This window comes from Trematomus bernacchii, unplaced genomic scaffold (assembly GCF_902827165.1).
Source record: "Trematomus bernacchii unplaced genomic scaffold, fTreBer1.1, whole genome shotgun sequence".
NCBI classification, from domain to species: Eukaryota; Metazoa; Chordata; class Actinopteri; order Perciformes; family Nototheniidae; genus Trematomus; species Trematomus bernacchii.
The window spans coordinates 2,066,832-2,072,922 of NW_022988066.1; the positions used below are offsets into that span (position 1 = coordinate 2,066,832).

At 38.5% G+C, this 6,091-nt stretch overlaps 1 long non-coding RNA gene across 1 annotated transcript; it reads right to left on the bottom strand.

Annotated features, from left to right (window-relative positions):
- Nucleotides 1-20: 20 nt before the first annotated feature.
- On the bottom strand, nt 21-6,046 carry LOC117474616. Its single transcript, XR_004555109.1, has 3 exons — nt 4,574-6,046; nt 1,793-1,880; nt 21-798 (listed from the first exon to the last, which is right to left on the bottom strand). It is a non-coding gene; the product is annotated as an uncharacterized LOC117474616 (long non-coding RNA).
- Between the last annotated feature and the right edge of the window lie 45 nt (nt 6,047-6,091).

A 6,091-nucleotide genomic window follows, 5' to 3' on the forward strand; every position in this document is an offset into this window, starting at 1 on the left:
TCAATATTCAAAGACTTGGGTAAAAAAAGGTATTCATACCTGGTTTATTAATAGAACACCTCGCGTACCACACATACTGATTTAGAGAAATTGAGCTTCTTAGAGCTTGACATAAAAGTGCATCACAGTAATCATTTGAATCAATATCCTTCATAACTGGAAATAGTGTAAAACACTAAATGTTTTAGATATAAATACACAGAACACACAGTACAGTAAAATATACTCATTTCTCGACAATACAAAATATACTTCAGCTCATGTTTCTTATCCGGCAAAACAAAGGGAGTGAGGGATTTTTATGAAGCAATACAACAGGATCTGAGATGACACATATTTTCCCTTCCCATGCAGTGAGTCGGGGGATTTGATTGAAAGTCTGATCTATGTATTTGTTGTCCCCAAGAAGAAAAACGTGCAGCACAAATAGTGTTTTTGAAGATTTTCTGGCGCCAAAGGCAAACATAGATCATTCTAGAGGAGCGCAGCACAGAGACGTCAGAGAACAGGAGGATTGGATCCACAGGATACACAGGGACAGAGGGTGGGTCCATCTCCAAACGTCTGTCATATGAGGCGTTCCTCTTTCGGCAACGGGAGAGGCAGGCTTGGTTTTTCGCCCGATCCCGTCTGTTTCCTCTCCTCCGCACTGGGCCTGTATGTTCCCTCCATCCTCCTTTTCTTCCTGATGACACACAGCAGCAGCAGCAGAGCCAGGCTGAGCAGCGACAGCACGGTGGAAACCAGGACGGACACAGCAGGGGCCATCAACACCTGCATCACCATGGTGACAGACAGCTGGGGAGGGAATCACGGTGGTCAGTCAATGTATAACTACAAATCAAACTATTGATTGGTTTCATTCAGCATGTTAAATAAAGTCTAGGAAATGATTTTGTGCGCAATATCCAAACCGTTTCCTGGATAGAACTTAGCAATTTGATACTGGAGGTGTTCAATTGGTAGCTTCCAATTAAAGCATAACCTATATTTGTGTTATTTAGTAGGTCAACTGAAGAAGTAATGATGTATAATTTGTCTACAAGTAGGCAAATGGAAAGATTTTAAAGTGTCACAATTGTTGATACTGTTAAATCATCAAAATATGATAAAAAGATGAAAACATACTGTAAAAATATCTCATAGCTTGTCTTAAAATCCTTAATATGGTATTCGTAATTCATAAATTAAGAATAAATACCTTTTTTAAATAGCAATATTGGACGAGCCCTACATGATGAATGCTTAAAAGCAAGTTGTATTTTCACTTCCTTGATTGAGATAGACAGCTTTTTTGAGGATATTGATGATTGTCCCAGAATGGAAATTAATCGCTGTTCAAACCTATTTTTTAAATCATGATCCATACTTATCCAGTGTGATACAGACTTATTTTCCTTATTATAGAGTGGTGCAGTGACGCGTCCTAAAACCCGGAAGTAAGCTGCGCATGGGTATCTTCCGGTTCTATCGATCATAAATCTATAAAAGTAGGGTAGACATGTGGAGATTATCCGACTGAACAAAACGTGATCCGTCTCCACAGACCTTATTTCGAGCTATTTTCCAAAATCCTATGAAGAAATTGCATTGCTATTTTGTCGAGGGAACCGGAAGGAACTTACTTCCGGGTTTTAGGATGCGTCACTGCACCACTCTATTAGTACAAAGATACATTACTCCTTTCCAAGAAACCTTCTAGGAAATAACCGACCCTTTAAATGAAATGATCCCCAAACAGGTATACAGGGATGAGATCATCCAACAGTGTGAAGTCCTAAAAAAAACCTACCTGGCGATGAGGAAGTACTGATCAGGTCTGAGGCCTGTGCCCTTACATCTGGACCAACACTGTTAAGATGGAAACAAAAGAGAGGAATCTGAAAAATAAGAAAGAAAGCAAATCAGGCATTGAACAAATGGGTGTCATCACAGTCAGTCCCCATTTAGTAATAGCAAGTTCATGTCAAATCGTGTTTTATTCCCACGCATTGTGGAGAAAAGAAAGGTTAAGCATGTGTTTGGATGAGAAGGGGGATAGACCATCATCTCAAGTGCACACATTGACTTTATTTGGTGTGGTGCAGACAGTTAAAGCTCAGAGAAAGACTAAAAACACAGTTCAATGACCAAGAGTTATAAAAGCAAACGGTAAGTAAATATTCTTGTTTCGGGCTTCTATTCTAAACACTGACTGCAAGACAGCTAAATGTTGAAGAGGTGCAAATATGTCACTGTAACGACTTAGTCAAAAGATCAAAGACAGCATCTAAAATAGTCGGGCTACAAAACAACTCTTGTCCCATGTACGTTAAACCTTTAATATTATTAAGTCCAATAAAACAACTCCAGGAAGTAAATACTTGAAACCACAGGTGAACACTTCTCTTCTAAAACACACAATAAAGTTAATGTTTCACAGGCAGTATTGCAGCAGTGCTGTTGTTTTGGATTACATTACATTCCTTAGGGCTGTTGTAGTTTCTGTTCAGCTAGTGTATTGCCTACAAAAGGCCAACAACACATCCTATACGCTTGAGGTTAGCAAGGGTAAACACAAATAAGAAATGTGGATTTAGAAAAAGCATTGCAGCTTAACAATTATTCTGTTAACCTACTAACAGATAAATGTTAATATTTTAAAAATCAAAAACCATTTCAGTCACTTTTTTTGCTCACAAAAAATGCACTTTTACAGGTAGTCAAATATGATGCTTCTTTTCCATGTAAATACATATCAAATTAGTTTTGAGGCTTTTCACAACTATTTAAGATTAGTGTGAGGCTCTCTCTGTGATGCTGCGATTTTGATTTCTCAGTCATTTCTAAATGTTCCTAGACCAAAGAATAAAGAATACAATCATGTATGCGTTTGCATACTAGTGCTGCAATAAGTTATTTTGTAATACAAAATAACTGTTATATGTTATATGTTAACGCAAACTAGTATGCAAACAAATAATTAAAATAAAGTACACCATTATTGTGCCTGAGCTAAAAAAATAACCTCAACCTTCACATTTTAAGTTTTAACGCGTCAAATTAAATGAATATGTTGCCTGGTAAATGTATGTACAGAGAACACTTAAACTACAGGAAACATCCTGGGCTGCGTTTCACTTCTCTTATTTTTCATTTCCTCGCTCCTCGGTCTCGGTCTCACCGGAAGTTGATTTGTCTGTGCCATCTTGAGTAGCGTCCCAATGGCCTTATTTTTGCCGGAGGAGCGAGGAGCGATAATGGAGGAGCTATAATCGAGGAACCACCAGACCATCCTTCGATGAAATCCTCAGACACTCGCCCCGCCCCCTTACTGTGTATCGCTCACTGATTGGACGATGCAGCGCATGCACTGATCTGATGCTTCTTGACATGAGAGCAGTTTCCCAGCGGAGTGAAGAAAACACATGAAACTCACGGGACTCACTCCTCAGTTCATACTGTGTTTTGTTTCAATTCATGCATCATTCAGTTACAAATATGTGATATATCTGAACAACAAAGTGGTAAAAAATTATTTTATTCATTTATTGGAAACATTTTCATGATCGCTTTTTCCGTTTTACATGTTCATTTATTGTCATTTCCATTCAGTCAGTCATTAAGTGCTATTTAACATGTTAATTTGCTACATATCCACACAAACAGACAAAGTGTGCAATCCAATGAATGTTAATCTAACTGGGTTTTGATAGATAACATATCTCTTTTTCTTCTCTCAATTATTTTATTTCTATTGTGCACTCTAATCAATATTAATCCAACTATTGTTCGTTTATACATTTTAAGAATGGCGTTTATCTTTTTTGAGAATTAGTTCTTATTTGATTTGATTTATTTGGGTCTACAACAGATGATACAAATGTTTGTGTCAGTAAATGTGTACTAACAGAGGCGGGGGTGTTTGTGACAATAACGGGGACAGAGCTGGCTGCTGTCAGACGATCAGCTGTGCAGCGTCATCACAAACGGACGTCGCTTCACGTGACGCTCCGGAGGAAAGGACGTCCCATTGCTCTTAAAACTCATTTCCCTGCTTCTCGTGGTTTCCTTGCGTCTCTCCATGCTTCCCTGGTGGGAGGGACTAGTCGCAGGGAAACGACGCAAGTGAGGGACGCAAGGAATCCATTTAACCGAAGTGAAACGCAGGCCTGGTCCGAACCGAAAAAGTAATAAACTTGTAATTTAAGATCCTTACATCCTTTCACGTTATAGCTATAAATCATTGTTAACGTGTGAACAAACTATGACAAAGGTCCATTTCCTTCCTAATCCTTGATAAACTAAACACACGGACACACCCACTGAAGTTTGATAGTGGTACAGGCGGATGTATGTCTGCGCACGGCGGAATGCAGGAGGTCCTGCTGCACCTGTTTAACCGGTGCTCTCAGCCCAGGTAAACCGCTGAAAAGTACAGACATAAAGTAGTCCCTTAAGGCTCTGTAACTCGAGAAGAGGCTCGGAACATGTTTCGTATGGGCTCGACCATGGATGTATAATAAGAGGCTCGACTCGTAGGTTAAGTGTTGACGTTTTTTAGGGGATAATGGATACATTCAGAGGGAGTTACCTTCCGGTTACTGAGCGTCCGTCCAGGTGAGCGGACCGACGGCCTGTGGTGACTCCTGGTTCAAAGGAAGATGCTCTGGCAAAGCGACAGGACTCTTAATCCCGTCAGGTGCTGGTGTGTTCGCGACATAGCTCAAACTATTTTCTCCCACGCTCACCTGCCTGTCCACACGTAAATGAGCACGGTCACGTGTCCCATTTCCTCCAATCAGGAACAGCTCCTTATCTCTCCAACTTTTTACTCTGTGCATGTCTTTATGTTGTTTATCTACATTTCAAATGAAATGTTATTTTCAGACTTTTTTTCATTTTTCCATTCAATTCTTTATATTGAATTTTGCAACACAAACCACCTTTCTCAGTAGAAACCTGGATTGATTGTGTTTTCCAAAGCATCAATCTCTCTGGTATCGGTTTAATAATTAGAGAGATAGGCCTTCTACGAGATTAGATCTGCTGTTGGTCAGCAAGGACAATTTGCTTTCTGGCGTGGCCTAGTTTCATTATTACTAATCAAACAACTTTGTTTGTTTCCAAATAGTAGGACTCCTGACATCCAGAACAAAGACACGCCATGGCTCTATAGTGGTATGGGGCTTATCAATAATGAATGGAAGCATGAAGACTTTATGTCAAATTGTAGAGAGATAAGCTTACTCTACAATAGCAGTTGTAGACAGAGTCATTTACTTTTCTTACTTTCCTGTTAGGTGTAAACTCATAAGAGATGTGAGACCAAACAATGGTGTCTAACCTTTAAAGGTGCAAAAACAACAATTTAAGCCAGCTTTGAACTTTTGACATAAATCTGGCCAACTGATAAATGTCAAATGAAAAGATGTGGCCTTTTAATGAATGTGATTGTCTTGTTTTATTATCAGTATACGTAACCGGACGATTTCTTCTCATTGCCAGCCCGAATGTTCCTTATGCCTTACCCTAAACCTTAACCTGTATGTGAAAAGAATATAAGTATATCCATCAAACAATGGCATCCTTCTTTTAGTATATAGCTAATTCTTGAATTGTTATTTATTTCAATATAGTTGCAAAATCCCAAATCAAATCACAAATAAACTGATCCATAAAATGATTTGAATATCTGAAAGAAATTGTACAGTTATAAAATTCCCAGAATAAAATAAAGATTCACAGACTAACCGTTTTTTTCTTCAGACTTTCAAATGTGAAAACTCCCCACTGTTGAAACTTAAAAAATCCCTGCCAAGTATTACTCAACAGTTTTTACCTTAGGACTTAGTGTGCATGTTCAGTATTATTGATTATGTGCAGGTTCAGAATAATAATTAAACATTAGTAACATTTCCCAAACAAGAAAAGAAGAACCAGTTGTCACATTTAAAAACAACATAAATGCAGATAGTTATTTGACAGTCATTTTGAACTGGTCATTCAACTTTATGCTCCAAAGTTAATCAAACATGTTACCCCCTTATTGATTTTCAACTGTTTCTACTATCAAAGTGGACCTCATGTTTATCAGTTACTCAACTGCTGC